This window comes from Puma concolor, chromosome E4 (assembly GCF_028749965.1).
Source record: "Puma concolor isolate L17-30 chromosome E4, mPumCon1.1.hap2, whole genome shotgun sequence".
Taxonomy (NCBI): Eukaryota; Metazoa; Chordata; class Mammalia; order Carnivora; family Felidae; genus Puma; species Puma concolor.
Window position 1 is genome coordinate 35,459,223 of NC_141683.1, and position 27,278 is coordinate 35,486,500.

Genomic DNA, 27,278 nt, shown 5'->3' on the forward strand with positions numbered 1-27,278 from the left:
AAAATTCAAGGGCTAGAAAGTGGCAATGTCAGAAGAAACCTGAGCTGGGCATCTTTTCTTTCGCCAAGAGAATGGAGGCAGCCTTCCCTTTTCCCCTGGGCATGGATTTTTCCAAAGTCTCAAAATTGGTTAGCATTCCTAATTTGCTCTGGAGCAAGATATTGAGGAGACAAGTGGGACATGGGAGCTGGCGTGAGATTAAATGAAAGTTAAGAGAAGCAGAGGTGGGTGCCGTGAGAAGTTCATGGAAGTAGAGGATGAGCCTAGAGAAAAGGCAAACAGGAAAGAAGATGTAATCAGGGAATTGGGGGGGGGAGGTGACTTTATTAGCCTCTAAGTGGTTCTTCTTCATTCAGATCCAAATAAAAGACAATGCACAGTAATTGCTGTCCAACAAATTTAGAAAAGTGGGGAGCACATGATTTCTCCTCAGAACTCTCAATTCTTTCATGCCCTGATTCAGTTTTTGTTTTCATTTTTTTTTTTTTTTTTTTTGCCAGTATCTCAGTCACTGTATTTTTAGCTTTATATTTTTACGTGATTTTTTTCCCCCTAAGCCCTGGCTCCCTTCTTCGATCACCAACTTCAGAAACAAGCTCACACAATTGGAAGACGAGTCTGGAGATTCATGTCCTCTGGACTGTAAAGATGACAAATCTCTTTCAACTCCTTGGTTAGAAAATACAATTAAGTGGACTGGAGTGGGCTCTCTCCAAAGAAAATTGGCTGGATTGAGATGTGAGTATCCTAGAAGCCGAACCAATAAAAATCAATCATTTCCATTCCCTGGGGAAATGGCACTAGGGGAAAAATTTGCTTTGATATCTCTGTGCTGTGGACAAAATGTGTGTGATTCTTACCCAATCAATAGAAATCTCTAAAATGAAAGATTGAAGCCGTCAGGAGTTGTAACATCTCTGAGATGAGAAATGTGTGGGAGAATTGTCTCCACTAAATGCCAAACCCTCTCCCTCAGCCCCCATTTAAGGGTTTGCATAGCTTTGGAACATTGTGTGTTGTCTCTTTGCTCAAGCTAAGAAGGCTCCAGGAATCTCCAAGTCTGTATGAGGCACTTAGCAGAAAACAACACAGAGCTCAATGACCTACAGGATCAGAAGGTAGGGAGGGAGTTGTCGAGTGATGGCAGCCATGCCTTGCTTCTATTTTTAACCCAGAAGATTTGACCCTGTCCTGTGCCTGAATACTTCCAGAAAACAAGGTTTAATGCTCCCTGAGGCACTCAGTGCCAGGATGAAGAACTCTCCACCAGGAGACAATTTGTCCTCGTTTTTAGTTTCGCCCTTTGATTCCTTAATCCCAACTATGGATTTTTCCTCTGATGTCACATTGGGACCAGAGGTGGCTACGTGCTATATGAAAGGTAACACTTAGTGGGGGAATAAATGAATGAATTTGTTATTAAATTCTTGAAATCATTTTGTTAATTAATCCCAGTCTCTCTTCTTTAGATGAGGTGGGTCAGAGCATAAAAATAAGCAACCATACACCTGTAACTTGTTTTCCTAATGCTAGGCTCTTTAAGACGGTGCGTTGGACCGTCCTTTAAGATGGTTAGTTGGACCTCTCCAACCTCCTCACAACACACATAGTGCAGAGTGGAAGAGCCTCATTCTACATCCAACTTTACGCTTCTAAAATTCTGATAAACTATATATAGCATAGCATTTACCATGTTAGCCATTATCTTTTTTTCCATTATGCTGAAACACAGTAGTTATTTCCCATCATTATTTTAGCCATTTTAGATCTCATATATTGGTTTTCACAGCGGCTGTGCCTGTTTACATTCCCATCAGCAGTGCACAAGGGTTCCAGTTTCTTCACATACTTTTTTTCTGTTTTTTTTTTTTTTTGTTTTTTTTTTTTTTTTTTTTTTTGGATAATGGACATCCTAATGGTCAAACTACTCTTTGACTTATGAGCATTCACAAAATCCTGTCATGTAGTCTGCTCCCCAACCTCCCTTGGATATTTCTTCAGGAAACCATCTTTTCTTGACAAGGTCATGAAAGATGCTCCCTAATTTGCGTTTCCAGCCTCACACCCTCACCTTGGTGCCATTAAGGCACAGGTCGTGGTGGTCCCTTCAGGCAACAAAATCATTACAATGATACCTCCACTTAATTTTCTTCCTACCCCATTTTCCAAATTGTATTCCAGTATTTCTTTTGTAATACTCTGTCGACATCTCAAAATGTTTAAGACTCATCTCATTATTTTCGGACCATCTCTTGCTACCTATGTGACTTTAGGCAAATAACTTAACCTGAGACTTTTTTTTTATTATTGTAGAGGAGAACAACAATTGCCTAGAGCACAGTAGGTTTGTGAAGACTCAATTACATAGGGTCTGAAGAGTGATACAATGATTGGCACAGTGATATTTCAATGAAAAAATGGTAGCCACTACTGTCGTTAACTTTTCTCCTAACTGAATATTTGTGTTTTTCTATTTTTTACTGATGATACCAGTCTTCTATAAGTAATCTAGGCTATATACCTCCACACAAATTTTTTGTCCTCCTCTATATCCACTCCAAGTGTTTTTATCAATCATCCTTTTCAAGGTTTCTTGTGTTACAATAGCCTCGTAATGGATTGTTACTTTAGCAACAGTTTGCTGAATCCCTATGGCCTTGACTTCAACCTCTACTTTCCTTTGTTGGTCCAGCACTTCAGTAATAGATTCATTTTCGTAAGATAGTCTTTTCAACTGGTCATCTGTGCTTTCAGAAATGTTTATTGACCTCTTCCTACTTTTATCGCCCGAAATACATTCTCTCTCTCCAATCACAGCAGAGACTATTTGTGAATTCCCAATCTTATAAAAAGAGTTCTGATTTTTCGTCTCCCACCCCCATGCAGAGTTAGTGACCTCCGAATTAGTTTTCCTTCATTTAATGTAGCCAATTCTTCACTTGGGTTCTTTAAGTCATCCTCTTCAGTGACTATCCTTTTTGCCTTTGCATTACCATATCGGTGACTCCAGGACTCCAAACTCAGTTCACAAGTCTAGCAAACTCTAGTTACCTTTTGAACCCTAGTTCACCTACGGTTGTCATGTGGCTCACGGGCCTCCAGATTATTGCAGACAGTTTCTTGGCCCTGAGGAAGAAGAAAGACACAGTCCATCCTCTATCTGGGCCATACTCTGTTTCCAAGTAGGTCGTGAAACAGTGGAGTCTTATTCTCTTTTTAGAAAAAGTCTGATTTAATAACACGGCAGGAGAGAGAAGGTGGGGTAGCATCCGGTTCAGAGCATTGTCCCTGCAGTCAGATCTGGGTTCGAAGCCTGGTTCTGCTACTTACTGACCATGTGACTCTTCGCAAGTTACTGAAGTATTGTGTTCCTTAGATTCTCCATTGGTAAAGTAAGGGCAGGATATGACCCTTTTAGAGTTGTTGCTAGAATACAACAAATATAAACAAATCATTTATTAATTACTGGGCTTAGAAGGTGCACAAAAAATTGCCGTTGCAGCCCAGCTTATGGGGCTTTGGCTTATCTCTAACCAACCCAAGAAAGGGAGACTTCCAAAACAGGCAGGCAGTGCTGTTCTCTTGGGAATATTTGGTCTGCCTCCTACTCCCTTTCCAGCCACGTACAATTTATTATAACTTCAAAGATGGACTACAACATATGCCTTCGTATGGTGAACTTCACTATATGTATGTTAACATTACTAATAATTTATACTTAAGGTGGGTTGATTGAGTTTTGCTTAGTTTCACCTTAGAAAGATCATGAAGAGATTATCATCTGGAAATAAAGCCATTTGACTGAATATTTAAAGACTGTATAATTGCTCAAGGCAGCATGCTAGGAACTGGAGGATAGGGATACATTCTACTTCATCTGGGAGGCTGTTCTGTGTAACTCTAGCCCATCCTCATTTTTCTTTGCTCCGTTAACACTAGTCCCTCACCGTTGGTAATAGCTCTTTGGTACTTAGTTGCATGATTTTCAACGTTGTTGACTTGTTTCTCGTTAAATTATTTTTGCATATAGGCCCCCAAATAATACAAGCCCAGTGGCGTTAGTGAAAGGGTCATGTTCCCTTATTTTTCAAGGGCGCAGTGCAGTGCAAGAGACTTGAGTTTCATTCATTTGAAATGTATGAGGGCCTCCGATGCACCATGCTCTGTGCTAAAGGCTGAAGACGTGATGGTGAACGATCTAGAGAAACTTACATTTTAGTGGACATACACTTAATAATTCTCAGATTCATAATTGTCAAGGAGGCAGCCAACACACCCTCAGTCGGTCTGGGGAGTCAGGAAGCTTTCAGGTCTAACCCACAAAGGGGCACCTCAAAGTCTGACTTTTGCAAACTCACCCTGAGCCCACGACTTGACTTCTTTTTATAAATGGGCTTGGAAGATTCTCTAGTCTTATCATATTTGAAGACGTTTTCTCTCCCAGCTTCATCATATTTCATCACTCATAAAATATATGTGAAAATCAATGACATTAGATCACCGTGTCTTAAGGCTTAAGAGTTTTCCCTGTCTTCCTAATGATGTAGTGAATTAGAAAATAATTAAAAATCATTTAGGTTGCAACCTCCTTTTCTCTCCCTCCACCCCGCTCCCCCCACTTCTTGCAAGGAACAGCAGGATTTATGTCTCTTCCTCCGCCCTGATTGCTCTAGATAACTCAGGGACACCTTCTCAGATGGGAACTCTTCCAGAATGAGCAGTACACCCAGCTTTGCCTGGGTTCTCCATGAGACGGTGCATGGATGCACAATGACTAGTACTATGAATAAACTTCCACCTTTGGGATCACTGCTTATTTTTCCTAACAGCAAGCAGCAGCCACAAAAAACCACAGATGACATTTTTTTTTTCACAGATGACATTTTTATAGCAACTTACCATTTGCAGGATGCTTGCACATCTATTATCTCATTTGATGCTCACCAAAGCCTTGTGACACAGATATTACCCTTATTTGGCTAAAAATCAGCAAGCCAGGGCTTAAGTAAAGCTGGGGACTTTTCCAAGGGCATTCTTCTTACGAGAGGGTGGGCACAGCTTGCAGTCCCAAGGCCATTCCCTTCACCTTCCACCTGCCGTTTCTACAGAGAGGGGAGGATAGCAGAAGAAATGGAGGTGAAGGAAGGTTAAGGGGGGTGGGATAAGGTTTAGTCAAATTTGGTAGACCTGTTCCCATTTGGGGACGTTTGAGGAGGGTTTTACTGCATTATCCAGTCCTTTGTTCTACATAAGCCATGTGCCCATATGAGAAGATATAGTCATCTAAATAAAACTAGGTTAAGCAATAAGACATTTATTGGTTCATGTATATCTATATTTAAGACAGACTTCCGGAGCCTCTCTTGACATCCATTGACTCATATTAGGTGATATACATATTCTTCAGCAACCACCGGGGGGAAGTCAAATAACCTTTGCACCCCTCAGACCCATACCTGGAGCAGGAAGTGGGGTCGGCTTCCTGATAAGCACTTGGCCTATGTGTTTGAGATAAAGGCGGATTTTTATACTAAATGCCCACCATCAAAATGGCCAACATAGAAGACCGAGTAATTACTGAATTCAGCCACAGGAGTGGAGCTGTTCATCAGTGTACATCAATGATTCTCAACCTAGGCTGAACAAAGGAATCACCCAGGGAGGTTTAAAAAAAAATACTGGTGCCTGGGGTCCACCCCTGGAGATTCTGATTTGATTGGTCTGGGCTGAGCCTGCCACTGGGAGTTTTAAAAGCTCCCCAGGTGATTCTAACGTGAGGTCAAGTTTGAGAACCGTTCTTCCAGATCCTTGCGACTCAGAGTGTGGTTCATGGGCCAGCAGCCCTGGTGTCACTTGGGAGTTTGTCAGAAGTGCAGAGTTTCAGGCTCCACTCTAGACCTGCTGGATCAGGGTCCAGACATCAACAAGTTTCCCAGGTGATTCACATGTGCACTAAAGTTCTAGAAGTGCTGGCATAGAAGGATGATGCCCGAGACCTTGTCCTTGACCAATGTCTTTACTCTGGTTTTCAAGCCCAGTTGGTGGCTCTTTGCTTAGTGATCTTGTTGGTGGGGAGTTCCTAGATATCAACTCCACTCCCTAGCTTCTTCTCAAAGGGGACCCTCCAAGTCAGTGATTATTAATGATGTGTGTGATTCGGAATCACTTGAGAATTTCATTTTCCATTTACATACCTGAGGGCCCCGGAAGAACAGTGAAATAAAACCCCTGGGGGTGGGTTTGAAGCATGTATATCTTGGGAAAAAGCCATCTTTGGGCTCAGACGGCTATCGGAGTCTAGAGTATGATCAATCATTGTGTTTTTCCAAAAAGAATACCAGAAAGAAATAAGCTGGTTGGGGATTTAATGACAATATAACAAGGTATTCTAATTGAACTCATTTCTAAATGCTTGCTCTTTAGTCTGTCTGCCTGTAGACTTGACCACTGAAGGGCCCCAACAAGGGGAGAGATTAGAGGCCCCAGCCCCTCAAGGCCGACCAGAATTGGGGTCATGGGGATGATGGATGGGGTGCTGGTTCCATAGATAGTTGCTGCCTCAGCCGATCTTGCAGCTTCCCATAGTAATAAATCCTGGAGGGGACACCAATACATCCCTGATAGCAGAGAGAAGTCACTCTTTAATGTGGGCCTGATAATGTCACTGAGCTCAGTCTTCCTAAATTTAAATGATTAGTAATGACCAGGCTCGCTCCTGTTTGATGCATCGCTTAACCTGGTAATCGGGAAATCTATTCCACTTGCCTACTTAGATTGATGATGTCACGTTACACTGAGGCTTGCTTTCTCCCCGTAATGGAGGAAGAACATGTTAGGATGCGTTGGCCTTAAGCATTCTGGCCTCAGCCTGCCTTCATGAATTTGATTAATGTCACAGGCTGTATGGGCACATCTCAGAATTGCTGAATGTGGCATCCCTGGGAGGACTATGTTTGGAGAGCATTGAGATGTTACTAATGGAGTCTGCCATTGGACGATTCTATTCATTTCCTGACTTCTGGACTTAGGGTATCCTTTCCTAAGAAAGAAAAGTATGTGAGTTTTGGCTGTGCCCTCCTGAGTAGGGAAGAAAAAACAACAACAACAAAAGGGCTGATCCCCTAAAGCAGAGATAGCCACCTCTATCTACCTGTTATGTTAAATGAGGGAAGGCCTACCTCGTGGGTGTGGATCTCCTTGTGGATTCTGGGCTAATTTCCAGTGAGACTCAAAGTTGGTTGTTACCATAGGATCCCCCACTTCCTATCCAGCTCCCTATCCTAGTGGGAGTATAGATGGCATGGTTACCTTTCTCCTCTCTCCTACTCCACTGAGAGATTTCACTGTTTCATGCCATCTCATCTCTCTGGTGATCCCAAGGGATGTCAAAGAACCAAAACGTAGCCTTTCTTTAAGAAAATTCTGGGAATACTTTGTTAGGAAACACCCACGTGGATCGTTGGTAGACCCAAGGCCAAGACTAGAGAAAGAGGATGGGGGGTGGGGAGGAAGATGTAGTGACAAATGATAAGAATGAAAGAAGGGAGAGAGAAGAGTACCCAAAAGGGAAAAGACAGAGGACCGGAAAAGTACTCTTAAAGGTAAGAAAACACCCAAAGTACCGTAGGGGGCAGGGAGAGAAAAGCGGAAATCGGAGTGAATTTCCACTCGACAAACAAAATTAGCGATGATTTGCTGATTCCATGCTGTGTGCCAGGCACTGTACTAGGTGCTGAGGATACAGACCTGAATGAGCCTTGGTCTTGCCCTTGAGAACTCTCATTCTCGTGGGAGAAATATCCATTCAACCAAGAGCTACACTGCAGTATGAACAGGTGCCACTACATGAGCAGCTACAGGATACAGAGCAGAAAGAAAGGCTTCTTCAAGAAGGTAACACCTGAACTGCACTCTGGTCTGTGGCCAGTTTTCTGAGCAAATCTGTGGGCAGGGAATGAGGAACCGTGGAGCATCTTCTTAAAAGGATGATTCTGTAAATAAATACTAGTCCCTTGGAAGTATTTCTCTGAGCAGCCGGAGAAGCAAATGGGTGGCTACGTCTCTCTCAGTGCCGACTGATGTTGCCCTTCAGACCCCGGACGTTGGGCTGGGATGTATCTTGTGATGCCACTTATGTAGTCCTGGAAGCTCGTTCACACCCGTTTTTCTATTAAAGGTCAACACGCGGTTCACACCGAGTTCTCTAACATGCAGGCTCACCCATACCTAGGGGTTATTGCTTGGAGTCTCTTTTATGTCCCCGTCCCTCAAATCCACGAGTATTTATAGAGAGTCATCCTAAAGTCTGAGACAACTGGGACCCCTCCAAGGACATGGGCTAAGATTTTTTTTTCTCTACCTAGCAACAGGCTACCTTTTGGGTTGCTTGCTCATTCACCCTTCTCTCTGCTTCATTTTCAAAAGTCATTTGTGTACAAACTGTGGACATTACCGATTGCCGATGCCACTGTTTCCCACTGCTCTGCTCCCAGCCTCTTCCTGGGGTCGGGAGGTCTTTCCTCCAGAGGGGAAACAGGCGAGGTCCTCAGGCGAGACAAAGCATTGATTCTGAATTTCGGAGCGGCAACCCCGCTGAGATCTTGGCAATGTAGATGGAGGTGAACTATGTGTCATGTAATAATGAAAACCACTGAAAAATACATGGACGAGAGAAACATATATTCCCAGGCTGGAAGAAGATTGAAGGGTTAGAACCCAGGAAAAATAGCATTTTAGAGGAGAAGAGTTTTCTGGGCTCCATAAATAAATCATTGACCAGACGGGGCCCCCTTCTCTTTCCTTTTCTTTATTTTGAAGCCAGCAGATTGTCCTTGATTTGGAAGGGAAGCAGGAGCTCCCTCCCAGTGGCGCCTGACTCATGCTGCAGACAAATGAGGCAGCCGTTTTAACTTTTCATGAAGATGTTTATTAGGCTCCTGCACTGTTCCGATCTGATATTTCTTTGTTTGTGACAGTTCATTTTTCCCGCCCCGCATAAAGCATTGAACACGTCAGATGTAGCCATTCTTATTTTGAACGCTCGATTTTTATTTGCACGGGCTGACCCAGTGGTAACCAAAGAGAGGAATGTCTCATAGTTTTGGGGGTTTTTTTCCTTATGTTCTAGAGACTCTGTCTGTCGTAGGACAGCCCCTATGCAGATGAGTATTAAGGTCCTCATTAGTGATCCAGCAACCCAGGGATCTGTCCTGCCCCACCACTGCCACCAAGACAAGCAGAGACAGGGTCAGCCGAGAGACCCAACCTTCTTTTTCATCCCCTCCCTTAGAGATTGTCACTGTTTGTCATCAGGACTGAAACTCTGTCTTTGGGGGATTATGTAAATTGAAATATCGTTTTAGTCAACAAATGTTTATGATGCATTTTTAATACTGTGTAACAAATGTGTTTGTATCTCCCTTTGTCTTTATATATCTGGCTTATTATTAAATATTTATGGGAATTACTGGTTACATATTTTCTGAGCTACTGAAAGGCAGCTCATCACATTCCCTAGCACATTCATTTATTTCTCTTCCTTGAAGATACTTAGTGCAGGCACGTGTTTCTGTCCCTATTGAGTTTCTGAGGAAAATAACGATTTCTGGATTCAAGATGCTAGCAAAGTGTCCTTCTGCCACTTTCTGGCGCTCCCTTTCTATCCTTTACCATGAGGTCGGTTGCACCAGTTGCACAGGTAGCTTACTGCTCCAGAGGTCAGCCGGTGTTGTCACTGCCTTTGAAACCTCTGGGTCATTTGAGATATAACTTTACACCCTATGAGGGCACACATCACGTTTCATTATTACATTAATCTAGCACAGAATATACAGCCCAACCGTCAATCTTCCACGGCAAATTTTATAAACATTCTACACACAAAGCCACTGGAATTTATAGAACTTCTATTTGTACAATTGAAATAAAATCTCACACGTGAGGGTCCTTAGGCTGAGTCACTACCAAAGTACAGTCCCCTGGGTCTATGCTAATGAAAGTTGGGATCATCCTACTTTGCAGCGAGTGAGATAAAAGAAAAAAAAAAAAGTCCCGTTCCTGCTGGGTATTGCTGACCACGCCAAGGAGTTGTTTCTAAGTGATCTTGATGAAATCAGAATCAAAATCATTCTTGAGGATGAAGCATGGGCGTTCTGCTCCATCTGAATCAAGGGTGAGGACTTGAATGAGTTTGCTCTCTGTCCCTCAAGAACCCACTTGAAATGAAGGACCGGGTATGTGTCACAACCAGGGCTGCGGGAGTAGGGTTGTGTAGACTGGGCACTCTGAGCTTTCTAGAGGGGCCACGTATGTAGTCTTCGTTATAAATGGTGCCCCCCCCCCCCGGAGTTGTGTAATATATAAGAGGTGTGGCCACTCATGGCAGTCCTAGTTGGGTGATATTTTCCACAAACTCAGGCAAATGCTATCATTCATTTGGCCGTTCCAACAGGTACTTCCTTCTCCCTCTGACTTTCAGCATTTGCACAATGCCATCCAATACCATTTACTCGTCTAGTAATAGGCCCCAGATTGAGAGGCTTTTTGGCTATATACATTCCACAGACATGTTTTGCTTGGCTCACCGCGTTTAAAAGTTTAAAAAACACTGAGCTAGTCACCAGCGCTTTAAAATCAGGAGCTTTCCTCTAAACATTCCAGTTTCGGCTGCCTTTGGACAAGCAGATTTGGCAATAAGTCGCTCTCCCAGTAGGGCAACCATGCGCCAGGGCGGCAGGCTGGGTGCCCCGTTAAGAAGAGCCACGGCCCCGGGGCGCCTGGGTGGCCCAGTCAGTTAAGCAGTAACTCTTGATTTCTGTTCAGTTCATGGGACGGAGCTCTGTGCTAACAAGCGCGGAGCCTGCTGGAAATTCTCGTTCTCCCTCTCCTTCTGCCCCTTCCCTGCTCGTGCTTGCTCTCTCTCTCTCTCTCTCAAAATAAGTAGATAAACATTAAAGTGGGAAAAAAAAAAGAAGAGCCACAATCTCACTCCAACATGCCCTCTATCTCAGGGCTGGCCTGATTCACTAACTTACGCTGGGTGCCTGTGTCCCATAGGCATGTCGGTCTATGACCCTTCATTGAAAGGTGTCTTTACCATTCTAGCCTTGGAGCAATTCATTCTCATGGCTGGGGAGCAGCTGCAACATTGCTGGCAGCGACTCCCTCCCTCCTTAGGATTTCCAGAGTTTTTAACCTGCATTTGCATAACCGCCATGGTTAGATCTACGGCTCACCAAATCGCAGAAAGCACAGCCTCAGCCTTGGAGGAAGCTGTTGGCTGACAGGACAGACTCCTGTCGTATCTCAACCGCGCTGCTGGTCTACACAACAGCCTTTCCCGTAACCCTTCTCTCCCCGCCCTCCCGCCCCCCCCCCCCCCCCCAAGCTTCTATTACCATCAGCTTCCATTCTGGGTGGGGAGGGGTGTTAGCCTCCGAACTGAGAGTGAGTGGCACCCCCTTACTGGGAGAGCGGCACTCTGAGGATAAAAAACCAACAATATAGTACCTTGCGCTTTAATGAGTTTATCTTTGTTTCTCCTCTTCAGAAAATGAAATGCCCTTGCCCCAAATTCCTCTCGGTGTTGGCTTTACAGGGCTCCTCTCCCTGTGTTCTGGGCTCATTAAATTAAGTTTCCGTTGATAACCTTTGGCCAGACCCATCTTCAGGAAGACTCTAATGCATGTTAATAAGCCAGACTTTAAAGGCAGCAAAGATCTCCAGGCCCGTGGTCTCTTTCATGCTTCGGCAGCTTCTGTGGCAAAAGGCTGACACGACTTTTATCAAGGCTTTGGCTACATTCATATCTCATGACATAGATTTTTTTTTTTTTTTTTTTTTTTAAAGCAGAATTTCAAAGAGTCTTCTTTATCACAATATCTTTAGTCTTCCTTAACGGTTCAGATGGCTATTTTCTCAGAAGTTGCATAATCAAAGTCATAAAGTCATTTGTACATTTATATAATTTTTTTTTTTTATCTTCAGGGGCTCGCAGAGCTGGAGCATTGCGTGTTTAAAAGCAACTGCCGATGGAAAGACGGACTTCAGATCAGCCCTGACCTTTTGTTCAACAGCTCCTCCTGTTACAGAACACATTCAAATAGCTATTTAGGTATCGGTGGGGAGAAAAATCCATTGATTCTCCTAGTTGGGGGGTTGGCCGTTGCCTGCAGAAAGGATTGGCGCCGAGTGGGGCTTTGGACCTCGCAGTCTAATGGGGATGCGGGGCCAGCGTGCCTGCGGGACTCACAGCCTGCTGCCTGGTCCTTTCGGTTTCCTCAGCCCCAGCTGAGGGGCTGGCTTGGAACAAAGTGCCCGCAGGTGTATGCATATGCCTGGCCCCTAGAAGAGGACAATTTCAAGAGCTCATCAGTCCTGGTGCGTGCTGGGCCGTGGGGTGGGGTAGCATATTCCGCGGAAGTTTCTATCTCCTCCCAGAATCCAGGCTCCCTGCTTCCGGGCTCCCACCCGCGCCTCCTGCCTCTGCTATTTACAAGGTGCTGTTCTGCCAGCTGGGTATTGGGTTCTTGCCGTGAACCTGGCACCGCGATCTGAACTGTCACACACGGATTATCTCGTTTCACGCTTTGCACTCGGTGAGGCCGCTGTCTTTATACCTGATGGAGCAAACTGGGGTTCAGAGCGGCAGAGAGGCGTCCCCGCAGCCGGTCGGCCTGGAGTGGCAGACCTGAGGCCCTTTGCCGAGTCCAGTCTTCTCGCCAGCAAATCACATCTTAGCCACAGGGGAAGGAACAGCTATGGGCTCAGTACCCACGGCTTAGAGAAGGGCCGTGAGCGCTTCGGCTCAGCGGAGTTTCTTAGGAGCAGCTATTGTCTGGCCCGCTTTTGCCAGAAAATCCTTACTGGCTACCTGACAACATCCCAAGAAGTGTTTGTGAAGTGCCTAGAACCGTGCCTGTTGGCTAGCCAGCATAGGGGACAGTACGGTTATGACCACAGTGGCCTGGGTTTATTTCAGGCACTTACGCAAACGCTCACGGTTCCTTGGCAACTTCAACCAAGTTCTAGACGCTGATTGGCCCATGAGTCTCTTTTTCTTTTTTTTTTGCTAGTTAGTTAATCCTCATTGGTGAGACAAATCATCCGCCCACTCACTGTATTCCAGGTTCTGCCTTCAACATGTATTATTTCATTTATAGCTCATACAACTTCTTTTTAAAAAAAAAAAATGGTTAATGTTTGTTTATTTTTGAGAGAGAGAGAGAGAGAAAGAGAGAGCATGAGCAGGGGAAGGACAGAGAGAGAGAGGGAGACACAGAATCTGAATCGGGCTCCGGGCTCGAGATGTCAGCACGGAGCCTGACGCGGGGCTCGAACCCATGAGCCATAAAATCATGACCTGAGCTGAAGTCCGACACTTAACCGACTGAGCCACCCAGGCGCCCCTCGGCTCCTACCACTTCTGAGGAAAGCACCATTACTCCCATTTTGCAGAGCAGATAACTCAGGGAGAATAATTTCTCAGAATCAGCAGTGGTGCTGGGATTTGGACCCTGGTCTCTCAACGCGAAAGACCTTGCTCTCTCTCAAGACCCCAACCTTTAATGATCAGCAGTTTTGCTATGAATATGTTCTTTCCATATTCCAGAATTTGCTGCGGGGCTTAGAACCTTTCATCTGCCCTAGACCTTGGGTTTGGGCCAGAGCCTAGCAATCCCCAGATTTTGCTGCACATTAGAATCACCCAGGCAGGCAGCGCTGTAAAAAATCTTGATGCTAAGATCATGTGCTACCTTAGTCCGTTTGGGTGGCTCTAACAAAAGCACCACAGACGGGGTTGGGGGGTGTGGGGAGCGGTGGAAGCGGTTAGCAAGACAGATTTATTTCTTTCAGTTTTGGAGGCTGGAAAGTCCAAGATCAAGGTGCTGGCAGAGTCAGTCTTTGGCGATGCCCCTCTTCCTGGTTGGCAGGTGTCCTCCCCTCACATGTCCCCTCACATGACACTCCCCTCGTGTCTCTTCCTACATGGGCCCTAATCCCATCACAGGGGTTCACCTCGTGACCTAGTCATCTCCCAAAGGCCCCATCTCCGAATACCATCAATCACACCGGGGATGAGGGTTTCAACACGGGAGTTTGGGGGAGGGCACAGACATTCCCTGCACAGCAGCCCCCATATGGAGTCAATGTCTGGGCGTGTGAGCCAGAAATCGGTATTTGTAAAAGGTTCCCTGCTGAGGGGCCCCTGGGTGGCTCAGTCGGTTGAGCATCCAACTTTGGCTCAGGTCATGATCCCCCGGTTCGTGGGTTCGAGCCCCGCATCCGGCTCCATGCTGACAGCTCAGAGCCCGGAGCCTGCTTCGGATTCCGTGTCTCCCTCTCTTTCTGCCCCTCCCCTGCTCTCTCACTCTCTCTCTCTCTCTCTCTCTCTCTCAAAAATAAATAAACATTAAAAAAAACAAACAAAGGTCCCCTATTGCCGGCAACCTTTGGGTCCCGCTGTCCCTAGACTCTCAGTCTCCCAACTTAGTTGGGACAGTTGTGCACGTGTCGCGGGCTGAATCTTCACATCTTCCCTCCAGCTGCAGCTTAGGCCAATGGATTCGTCCTTAGCTCCCACGCACTTGCCGTCGGTCAAAGCCCTCGCACTCTGTGGGAGGGGACTCCAGCTGTCAGGCAGAGCCCAGAGGTGTGAGCAACCACCGTCCGCCAAACAGAACCACCCGGTACCTGCCTGGCGGCCTGGGCCTTGGCTGCCGTGGGGGCACAGATACAAAGAGGCCTGTGCCTTCACACTTTCTTCCCAGCCATCCACCCACCCTGCTCCTCTCCATACACTCGAAGTTCTCTGTTCCCGTCACCATAAGGCCCCCCACTAATGATTTATAGATCGTAGCCTTCATTTGCTGATGGGAGAGCTACTCCTGGTAATTTCCTTCCATCAACTCTCATTCCTCGTAGGCTCCCAAATAATTTCACAAAGTGTGGCCTTTCGGTTAAGTTGTTAATGAAGCAAGCTGTAATTAACATTAGGGGTGTCCTTCATACATACTCTTAGAGAACGGCAAGATCTTAAAAAAACCCCATCATCATTAAATTAGTCAATTATTATTGCAGCAGCCTCTGTGTGCTCTAACTTTTGATTTAAAAATTATCATAGTGGGTTGATATGTTGTGTTTATCTTCTGCTAATTGAACGCTACCTTGCATTTAATCAGAGTAAATTGGCCTTCCCTCTAAATAGATCTAAGGGCTTTTAACACTTGTTAGCTCGCGGCAGCTCTGAGAGTAACAGGGAAGGGTAGAGAGGAGAGAGGGAGGCTCTGGAGGAGGGCTGCGACCCAGCCGGGCCGTCGTCAGCCCCCGCTGCTCTGGGCTCACTTCTCCGGAGTTTTGGGTTGCGGCTCCCTTCAGGTTTCAGAGATGCAGCCAAACGGTCAAGGCTTTGCTTCTGGGTTGGATGCACCCGGGGCATCCAGAGGGAGGTCGTCGTGGCTTCAAACACACAGAGATGAATCCTGCTTTGAGATAGAGAAATAAACAAGAGGGACCAGGGAGCTGCCAGGCATCAGACTTGCTCTCGCGGGGTCTCCTCTGGGGTTGCCAGCTTGGAGGGCCTGCTGTCACTTAGACAGTGACAGGGAACTGACAGGTAAGAGCCAGGCTTGTGGCTGCCACAGTATGTCCAGGGGGAGATGGCTGATTATCTCTAAAATGGGAAATGGTATCCGAACGGAGTTTTCCAATGGGAGAGAAGTTCAAATGAATACGTTAGTCTCTACTGCACCAGCACAGATTTGATGTTTTATCTTTAATGCGGTCCCTGGGTGCCTTGGCTGGCTTCCGTCTTTCCCTCCTGGCTCTCTTTTGCTGCCATGTGGCCATTTCTAGTAGAATCCATCCATTCCCTTGCCTTCGCAGCTGGATGTCTCCTCCGTTGCAAGCTTTGCCGGAATCAGCTGCTTATTGGGTCTGATGCTGGTCACCTCTCATACGCTCTCAACTTTCTGAAGAAATGGTCACCTTTCCTGGGGCCTTGAGACATCGGCTAATAGTAATAATAATAATAGCCGTATTTATTCAGTGCTTATGTGTGACCAGGCATGTGCTATAAGCCTTGCACATATTTTCTCATTTAGGTCTTGCCACCAGCCTAGTAGTTAGGTACTATTATCACTATAATTTGGCCAAAGTCATGGGGAGAATGAGTGGAACAAGTGAACTCAGGCTGGCTGACTTGAAATAACCTGTATTTAAGGACTATTTTATACTGACACTTCTCTACTGAAAGATACAATTCCTCCCTGGTCTGAGTCTACCCTCGCTCCCGATCATTCTCCTTCCTTGTCATTGTTATCGCTGTCCTCGGAAAGTTTCTGAGGACCTGCCCAATAAAGGACACCGTGCTATATAAAGGAGAGATGCAAACGATGCATAGGATAATCACAGAGTTTAGGAGGCTCCTTGTCGAGAGAGAGACACAGAGAAAGAGAGACACAAAGAGAGACAGAGAGAGACACACGTTCAAAGAATCTGAGTATAACATTTGAAAAAATTAAAAAGCCACACACATTGACCCCACAATTCCGCTTCCAGGAATCTATCCTAAAGAAATACTAAGAACTGTGGCCTGAATTTTCTGTACAAAGATCATTATCTAAGCATTATTTATAACCGTGAAAAACTGGGAACAATCTAAATGTTCCACGATGGGAGAAAGGTTAAACCAGTATTTCCCAGACTTTTGTAGAAAATGAGTCCCATGAGATGCTTGCTTTAAGAAAAGACTCTGTTGCTAATACGTTAGGAAATTGCTGCTTGCTACATTTCCCTTCTTAAAAGAGTCAAAATCCATGTTGTGACTCTTCAAAGACTTACAGAAGCTGGGAGAAATGAAATCATTTTAACTTGATTTAACCTGTCAATGAATCTTTTATTAACATCGCACGGAATTACGCTTGGGAAATCCGGGGTAAGACATGGAATATTATGTAGCCATTAGTTATCGATGTTTTTAAGGAATATCCAGGGATGTGGGCTTTTGCCCATTACACCCTAAGTGGCAGAAACGGGATACAAAATCCGATACCATCTTATTTCAGTTTTATAGGGAAATAGAGAGAGAGAGAGAGAGAGAGAGAGAGATGGGCGGGGGCATGTAAGGACCAACCAAAACGCTAACTGAGCTTTTTTTTCCCACCTGCTAGATTCAGGGCTACGTTTTAAACGTTACTGCCTTTCTGTATTTTCCAAATTTTCTTTAATGAGAAAAACTTTTGCTTTGAGAAATCTACTGATGGCAGCCGGAAGAACCGCATAGACGCCTGTGTCAACGAGATCTGGCGGAGCTGATCCCGATCATCAAAGTCGAAGGAGCTCGGAGGAGGGCAAGAGCGGAGGACACGCTTACCTGTATTTTTGCCCAATCTCTCACATTTCTTCGTGACTCTGGTGGAAGCCAAGACAAGGCACAGGGCCTGCTGACCCTTCTGTGGCAAAATGGTTCTCGCGCTTTGAATCGCCTACAGTGCTTGCCAGAGATGGAGAGTTCCAGGCCCGGAAAGCGTGATTCAGCGGACGAGGAGAGGGACGGAGCCGTTGCGCTGTTGGTGGTGATCATAAGAGGACCTTCCACAGTGTCTGGGCGCCACGCCCGAGAAGCATGGCTCATGGCTCTGCTTGTTGGCAATGGGGGAAGCCGAGGGATGCCACGGTGAGATGCCCACCGGCAGAAAAATGGCAGAGTGGTTACCAGTGGGGAGAGACAGGCAGGGCAGTGGGCAGCACAGGCCGGGAGTGAGGATCACAGTGTAGAGATTCCCTGGATTCCTTCAGCTCTGCCTCTCCCCTAAGTGCCGGAGGACTCGGAATCTAAACCCGGCAGCGCGGAGGCACGAGATGGGGGCACTCCCAGATAGTCCCACACCCTTCCTTGGGCAGGCAGGGCCAGACAAGGAGAGACAGCGGGTCGTGTTGAGTTTGGCGTTCTCCCTCAGCCTCTGCTTTGGGCGATTTGGCCTCCCCGGGGGAGGAGAATGTGTCTGTTTCAAACGAGAGAAAAATTCAGATGACCATCTGGGGGTGAATATCCCCATCTCACTACAGAATTCCCGCCGTCTGTTTTCCCAAGACAGTTGTGTATGCCATTCTGGCCCCCTGTGTGCCTTTTGGACATGCAGACAGGACGGAGATCTAGAAGGGTGAGGCTTCTCGGCGTCTCTTCCAGGAAACGAGCAGAGGACGGAGAGGAAGGGGAGACCGGTGGTATGATTGACACAAAATGTCACAAAGATGGCCTCCCACCCGCCGCATTCCCAGTACCGACCTCGTCCAGGCTTCCCCCCGCCTGCCCCGCTGCTTTTGCACTCCCTTTCCTTCCCATACACACATACAGCCTTTTTATTTGGGGGGGGGGGGGACATTACCCCACACCCCTTGTTGCTGCCAAAACCCCCTGGGCTGGGGGCTGGGGCTGGACAGACACCTCCCCCTACCCATACCCCTCTTGTGTGTGGCTGGAAAACTTTTTTGTGTTTTGGGTTGTTTTTTTTTTTTTTTTTTTTTTTCCTGAATAGAAAAGATTCTACTAAAAAAAAAAAGAAGAAGAAGAAGAAGAAGAGGAGGGGAGAGACAGGTAGAGGAATAAGGCAGACAATAGAACGATGTGTTCCTGCAGAAGGTACTTAGGAAGGTGACCGGAAGGCAGGAGCTGCTCCTCCTGAAGGTGGCAGTTTGGGGAAATCTGGTTGTATGAGCTGGGAAGAGAAATTCAAACGACTGCAGCTTGAAAAGCGTCTAAAGCATCCCGGTAGCGTGGAAGGAGTTTCCGCCTGCTACGATTATGTTATATTTATCTGCGTTAAGGGCTTGATCAGTCTTTGCTCTCGGCACGAGAAATCTCTGAGGTAGAGGCTATGGTTACCCTTCCCACGGTGCAGACAAGGCCGTGAGGCTCGGTGGCTGTCGGGCCTGTCCTCAGTGCACACGGCTGGGATGCACTGAATGGACACTGGGGGTGGGGGTGAGTAGAAAAGAAGGGGGAGCTTGGAGACCGGGGAACGGGGGTAGACGCAGAGAGGGGCGGTGACATACACCTGGGGGTACGTGAAAGATCCCGGTGAATGAGGCGAAGTTCAACAGGCTCTTATCAGCTAGAGCTTGCTTGCCTCAACTTACCTCCTGGGGTCAAGGAAGTGCCAGGATTTTCACCCCATTGTAAAAGAACAGCGTGTGCATCCAGCCTGACCGAGCCTGTTTTATGCTCCACCATCAGCCAGGAGCCGAGAAGAAGACAAGATCCACATTGCAACCGCGGGGCTTAAATAACGGCCAGCTCCTCAGCCCCAGAGGAGGGAGGCTTAGTTTTCCCCACAGCCCACCGTTTTCAGAGGCCCTTGCTTTCTGCTCCGCACTCAGACCCACCCCACGCTGAGTGGGTGAGAGGAGGAGAAGCCAAGCTCTCCTCTTCTGGAGTAAGCCGAGACCCCCCCCCGTGGCGCCCCGCACCTGACTTCGCAGGTCGATGTTTTGTACTTGAACTCCCGCCTTCCAATCGCAGAGTCCTCCTCTCTCCCCCACGGAAACTGAACACTGAGGGAAACAAGCCCCAAGCACAGCGGAAGACACAACGTAGGGCTGACTCGCAGACAGTGCCTGCCTCCCGAGGAGCTGCGGCCCAGCGAGGAGACAGGCGTGTTCGCAGTCACGGGGCAGTGCGGTCAGCACGGGGATGCTGCAAGGCCCCTGGGGACTTGGAGGAGGGAGCGGTCAGCCTCGTGCAGGGGAGATTTGGCTCCGAGGAGGCCACTGGGCTGGGTTGGGAATGGCAGAGAAGAAAATTAATGAGAAGAGCACTTTGTGCAGAAGAAGGGCAGCTACAGAAGTGAGGAGGTTTAAGGGAGCGGGCACGCTGGACAATAGCCACACATTAGCTGCGTCTGATTTTTAAAAATTTTTGCATTTGCAAAATGCCCCATTGGTTATCTGGGGACCTGCTGCTCCCTTAGCCCCCCAGCCACCCCCACTACCGTTGTTATGGGGGCAGACTTAGAGCCAGGCTGCCCAAGGCCCTGTAGGCTACATGGAGATTGGCCTTTGTGTGTGTATGTGTGTGTGTGTATGTGTGTGTGTGTTTGTGTGTGTGTAGACAAATGAGGGTCACCGGATGTTTTCCCATGGGTTTTGCAATTGCCCTTGGGGAGTCCCACGATTGCCTTTGCTCATTCGGATGCTTGCACGATGAAGCCAAGAATGGATTTTTCAAGAGGGACATTGGCACAGGGAAGCTGGTGGAGAGGTCAAGTCTGCAGAAGCGGGTGAGAAGAGCTGAGAGGCAGGGGGGACGGAGCAGAGTGGGCAGACTTGAGAAAACTTCAGGAAAGTGAATTCGCAGCACTAGGCGGCTGGTTGGATGGCGGAGGAAGGAGAGGAAGGGCCAAGGCCAACTCTCACATCCTTCAAAAGCCGTGGCTCTCACGACCTGAGATCTGGAGGCCAACCCCTCTGGTTCACCAAGAGAGACCTGCCTGAGCAAGCAGGGAAGAGGAATAGGAGCCAGGAACTCCTGGCCTGGCTCGCTTGTGAGCGCTGCCTCCGCTGGCCAGAACGCTGTGTTTACACATATGAGCTCTTTGACACTCTCCAAACCACAGGTTTCAGCTGGACCACCCACGGGAGAGCTGAGCAAGCAAGGGAGGGAGGCCGAGTTAACAGGATGCAGAATCCCCAGGCAGAGCTCTCTGCTCTGGGCTGGATCGAAGGTGCCGCCTCCGTTTGACCCGTGCCCCTGTCCTGCTCTGACATCATCTCCCGGTCACCAGCGACCCTTCCCCGCAGACCAGGCTGGGAGAAGGGGGAGGTGGGGCAAGATGGGGGCACCTCATCTACAGGGGACAACAGAGAGGAAGAAGGGTTTGGTGGGTCAGACGACGACCTGGCCAGGGCCACCGAAGTCGCACTCCCACGTGGACACTGAGACTCCCCTGGAGGGTGCAGATTAATGAGCTGTGCCATTCAAATTGGTCTCCATCCGAGTGAGCGGGACTGAGTGCCCGGGCAGCGTTGCTTCATGGAGCCCTGGTTTCATCTCTCCCGAGGGAGCGCGGGGACACGGGCTCAACCTGGCACCCAGGTGCACGTGCACTAACGCGTGCCCACACGAGCGGGGGAGAAGCTGGTCCACAGCAGGTGGGTGGGGGATGGGTGGGGAGGGGCAGATTTCTTATTCTTGGAGCCTATTTGGTAGAGGGGATCAGAGGTGGAGGAGAGAGTGGGAAGCCCTGGGAAGTTTTTCTGCCCGTGTGTGAATTATAACAGAGCTTGGAGCTCTAAGGGAACTTAGAGAAAAAATCTGGTCTAATTCTTTCATGGCACAGAAGTCGCCTGGTAATTGCCAGAGCTGGAACAACCCCAGGCGTTCTGACTCCAGCGCCCTCTGCCTCTTACCCAGACTCCAGAAGTGAGGAGCTGGGCAGGGATCTGGTTGATTTCATCAGCATCGTTGTCCAACCCCAGATACCAGCCTTCCCACCCCACGAAGAAAATGATTTTTCCTTTAATCACGGACCCTCACTTTCTGGCCCTCAGAAGCTGACATCTGTGTTGACAACCGTTCGTATCCTCTTCATAATAAGACGACCAAGCAAAAGCACAGAAAAGGAGATTCTCCTTCTCTTAGGCATTCATTCTTTCCTTCTCCCCACCAGGCAGTATTTCCCTGTTCGCTGTCAGCGCCCCAAACAGAGCTATCCAGACCTGTCCAGAACGGTCCCCATCTTCTAAGTCTTTTCGAAGCAACAAGTCATAGATGAGCCTTTTCCTCCTCACACCACCTTCAAAGCGACATTGACCCGTTCAGGACCTCCTTTCCCTGGAGATAATGGTCACTGTGGAAAGAAAGCAATAACTTGCATCGTCCAAGATGTTGACAATGACCATGGATACCTTAATGCCGTAAGCTTCCAAAAAAAAAAAAAAAAATTAACACTAGTTTGTATTCAAAGATCAAAATGATTTTTAACACTCTGAACGTAAAGTCCCTTTCCAATAAATGCTTTGGCATGGAACCTCTTAAACTTCCCCGGGTAATAAAAGGGTTCCTCTGACAAAAGCTGGCAGGAATGGCTGACGAGAGTTGGCGGGTCTTGACAACTCTGGTAGTCAGGACGATTGCCAGGAGGCCTGGGTTCAAAAAACTTTTGCTGTCGGGACACCTGGGCGGCTCTGTCGTTTCAGCATCCACCTCTTGATTTCGGCTCAGGTCATAATCTCCGGGTTGGTGAGATGGAGTCTGATGTCAGGCTCTGTGCTAACAGGGCGGAGCCTGCTTGGGATTCTCTCTCTCTCTCTCTCTCTCTCTCTCTCTCTTTCTCTGCCCTTCCCCCACTTGTGAGCACTTGCCCTCTTTCTCTCTTTCAAAATAAACAAATACACTTAAAAAAAAAAAACCCAGCTTAACTGTCATTAGTTCCTTTAGCAATGGCATTTATTTGCATCGAAAAATAAGTTTTCTAAAGAATGAATTGCTGTAGCAGAATTTGAGGTATTACATCAAGCTATTGTTTCGGGTGACGGAAACGGAGCCTTTCCTTGTGCATCCAAACCACATCAGGGACACTCAGTTCACCAGTGGGGGGGGGGGGGCAAATGGAAGGAACCCTCATCTGGGAATCAGCATGGCAGGGTGCATACCTCTACCTCTCCACGCTCCCTCTCTGAGCCTCCGTTTCGAGGTGTGGGAAAAGGCCAGAAAACCCTTGCCCCTCTGCCGCTTGTCATAGCAAATATGAGTAAACTTCTTGGAATTCTAGTCCATGGCACAGAGATATAAAAAGAGACTCTCATTTTCTTTCTTGATCCTTTGAAGAATTCAAATTTAGGAGGGAAAGTTAATTTGGAGATGAAAAGAAATACGATGAGTCAGACTTTGTACATATCAAGTTCTTAAGAGGATTTTTAGGTATAGTTCTTAGAGTCAGGAGCGCGATCATAGTTGGAGCAAAAGAGGCAGCCATCGAGATGTACTTAATACATAAATGAAGAAATGAACGTCTCCCTGAATGAATGGAAGACAGAAAAGGCAAACAGCATCAGATTTGGGGGCAAAATAATCATTATTTTTCTTGAGTTAGAAAAGACATTTTTTCCATGGGCATTTGACTCATTTTATTCCTGAAACCTACCATACCCCCTCCAGAGTGACTTGATTCCCATAATAATCAAAAGGATAAGGGGGTTTGCTTTGTTTCCTGAGCTCAGACTTCTAGAACTGCAGTCAAGCTAACTGAATCCTTGGGCCTGAGTCCTCCTCTGATTGACTTTTCTGAGTGGCTTGGTTCCTCCAGTCCTTGGGATTGCTTGCCGTTGTCTATCTGTCTCTCGGCATTCAGGTTTCCCCGACAGTGGTCTTGAAGCCATTAACATCCGAATCATCCAAAGAACTCATTCGAAATGTCCCGAGTCAGACTTACTGATTCAACAACACTGTAGATGACGACAAAAGCGCTTCATCTTTAATTAGCCTTCTACATAATTCCTACACACATGAGAATGTAAGAATGACTATTCCATACAATAAGGGCCTGAAACCCTTATCCCTTTCTCAGACCCAAGACCTTTCTGTTGTCCCCTTGCTGACTTTTTGCCTGCCTGAATGCTTGTTTGGATTTCCACATGCAGCCTGATGTGGGCTGGCTGTTGCCACAGTTTCCACGTAAGGAGGGCTATCTACTGGACCACACGTCTTTCTGAAACCCGTAACTGAAGGTATCCTTCCTCCTGGGCCTGGCTGCACCTCAGTTAGCTGGTTCTCCTAGGTTTTGACCCTGTTCAGTTGGCCTGTTTCCCATCTGGCTGATTCAAGCTTTTAAAAAACATAAGACTACAGTCATCCTGTGTTCAGTGATAATTATGTCATTAATTACCACGTTTCATCACTATGACTTCACTCTGTAGGTATTATTATTTGGCTACATTTGGACATATCCTCGGAAAAGTTAACATAGGACTTCTAATTAGCCACAAACGTGCGACACAGCAATCTTTCTTGCCACGGTCCCCCCAGAGGGTCACACGTGAATCTCATCCTTGCCTTCGTATCTGGAAATCCAGACTAAATTGATTTGTGGATAGTTCAGTAAAACTGCTTTTGGAGAGTTCTTTGTCAACAGGTAAGAACAGCTGGTTTGGGCAAGAGGCCAGCGTCTGTGAAATCTGAAATGAGTTAGAGAATGAGGAGACCCACGTCAGGAGGTGGAGGAAACCCAAGCAAACAGGCAAACAGTTGGCAGTGGGGAAGGGTCCTGAGTGGTGGGGCTCTGATCTCTGTCCCAGAATTCAGGAGGTCGGTCCTTGTTGATGGAAATAGAGGCCACAAATAGTCCACAGTCTCCGTTCTAGAGGACCCGAGTTAGTCACAAGTTACTCTGGATAAGGGCTCACACCCAAGGATAGAGTTACCAGACAATCATGCATGGTTATGGAGTCAGTGAGCAGATTTCAGGTTCAAAGATAGTGCCAAACTGGCACCACGGGCAAGAAAACGGTGGTGTAGCCTAAGGAGCTTTAGCTCCTTAAATCCTCGGCATTTGTCTCGGGGGGGTGCTCGAGGGAATGGGGGTAGCAGCCCCAGCTATGGGGCACATGAATAGGATTTCAAAGACCAGGACCCAGCAAGCTAGTCAGAGGCTCTGCAGATGTAGCAAAGCGAGGTCCTTTGTGTTTTGGAAAAATCCACAGCAATTTCTTGACTTGCTTGGGTTTAAAACCAAAATCAATTTGTATTAGATTAGTTGTATGTCAATGTAGGCTAGGCTTTCAGGCTCCACCGGTTTTAGGTAAATTGAATTGGCAATTCAGTATCCTTTTCAGGTCTGAGGGTCATGTGGCTGACTCCAGGAAAAACAAAAAACACAAACAACCACAACAAAAAAACCTCCCACACAGATCAGAAAAGCAGGTAACGGACGCGGAAGGTCGTGCTTTCGGAGATGGGGACCCATAGCTTCTTCAGATGGAACCCTGCAGAGGGCGTCTTGTCCACCCACCTGCTTCTAGAAAGGACCGACCCAGAGAGGTTCAGACAGCTGTGAATTTAAACCGTGTTTACAGTTTTCACAGGGAGAGGGCTGCCCCTTGATGCCTGTTCAGAAACTTCTGGATATTTTAGCGGCTGTTGCCCATTACCAAGCCACTGTGTGGAGAAGTGTGCTATGTTCTATTACAAATAGCGTTTCATGGAAGCATCATTGTGTATGTGGTTAGGTGCACTGTCATCGCTATTCTAGATGAGGAAAGCAGGGGTTGGAGAGGATAAATGTATTACCCAAAGTTGCCCGGCGGATAGGTGGTGAGGCAGAATCTGAGGAATGTTCTTTTGAGGCCAACGAGTTATCCACCTACCACTGAAATTTGGAGACAAAAGCCTGGTCTTCTTTTGTATCCCTTGCAGAGACTCTTTCTCCCCCCTACGTCTATCTTTTCTCTTCTCTTCTTGTCACTCCATCATTCCAGAATTCTGGGTGGGTTTTGTTCATTAGGTGGTGGTTTTTTTTCTATGTTTTTCTGTTTTTTGTTTTTTGTTTTTTCCCCCCAGAAAATAATGTATTTCACTTGGTTTCAGATTTCTTAAACCTATGACAGGGACGTATGTCCCAAACAGAATCTTTCTTGAAAGATCACGGTATCCCATCCCCAAGCCCAGGGAAAACCAATTGCGCTAATTGGAGGCCTTTCAGCAGAAATTTCTCGACAGTGAGTAAGAGCACGGTTACATAATCCAGTATTCTCTTTCATACAACCCCAAAGGCACGGAGAGGCAGGAGGTTAGCACCCACTGGGGCCAGAGCCTTCTCCTCCCCACACATAAGTGCCCGTGAGCCCATCACCCATCCGCAGGGACGTCTCTGCCTCCATCATCAATTACTATTTCACAGGCACCCACTGGGTGCTCAGCACATCAGAGAAGAAACGAATTGACTCTGCTGTCAACAATCACCCTGCAAACAGCCAAATAATTTTGATGTTCTTCAAACATATTATAATTAAAAAATTACATGCTGGGAGAAAAATTATAAGCATTTAATCAGAAGAGAGGGTCAAGCTGATGCAATTAGGGAGGGGAGATGTGCCGGCTTTTATGAGCCAGCTTCATGACTATTTGGTGAGAGCAACTGGATGTGAGGCTAAGATGTTTCCATCAAGCTCCTTCGGAATTGAGAAAATGTAATTTCATTTTGTTTGCTCGGGAGTGTCTTTGGCCTCACGTTACTCTCTGAGATCACTCTCCTTCTGCAATCCGTTCACCGGCCACGGTTTGCTTCTCTCTGTGGCTCTCGGGCCGGTTGTGGCCTATTATGTAAACGCGCTCACAAAACAGGTAGCCCCAGTGAAAAGATGGCAAACGTCACCTCAGAGAAAGCCCCCAGATGGCAACCACTGAAGTATTTGCCAGAAAGGAAATCTGTCAGTAAGCCGACACGCTTTTGAGAGAGCCGAATCATTCAGCGAGTCAGAAAACTAGCCAGGTCTGGGAGCCGTGACTGAGAGAGGCCGGAGAAAACCAAGAGAAAAAGAAAGAGGCAGATGTGATTTTCCGTACTGTGCCCTTGAGCAGAATTCGGGGCTGGCTCTATGGTGACTCGTCAGGTTGGTCACAGGTGCTCAGGCCCGACACCTCTTCCAAGAGTCACTGACATGGAGAGAGAGCCAAGGCTTCTCTACCCAGAAAGTGGAAGGCTGGGTGGGGGTGGGAAGATCACATTTGTCCTCCCCCCGTGCCCTGGTGCAAAAAGGCGCCTTAGAGGCCTCTCTCAGTATTGGCACAGGCAGCACAACGGGGAGGGAAAACCTCTGGAATGGGAGTTAGGAGACTTGGGTTCTGATCATCAAAAATTGCCTGTATCCCTAGAATTTCCCCATATATTATACATAATAATAATGCTTTAGTAATGACCATCCCCATCTTTTTTTGATAATGCCCCATGACTTCAAAAACTCTTTCATCCAGGCAATCTTCTTCGAGCCTTCTCAAAATCGTGTGAAGTAGTTAGGCGTATGCTATTTTATATACTTGTTCTGACTTACAAGATAGGAAAGTGATAGGTATTACTTATCACCGTGGAAGAGGTGGGAAAAAAGAGGCTCAGGGCTGGCAGTGACCTGCCGCTAGTCCCACTGGCAGGTAGAAAGAGCTCCAGCCCAAATTAGGCCCGACTGCTCTTTTCAAAACTCGGATCTATTTTTAGAGGATGACACCTGTCCTAAATTAGCCTTGTGAGACTCAATTGCACGAATGCTTTTGAAACGGCTTTGAGGAGTGT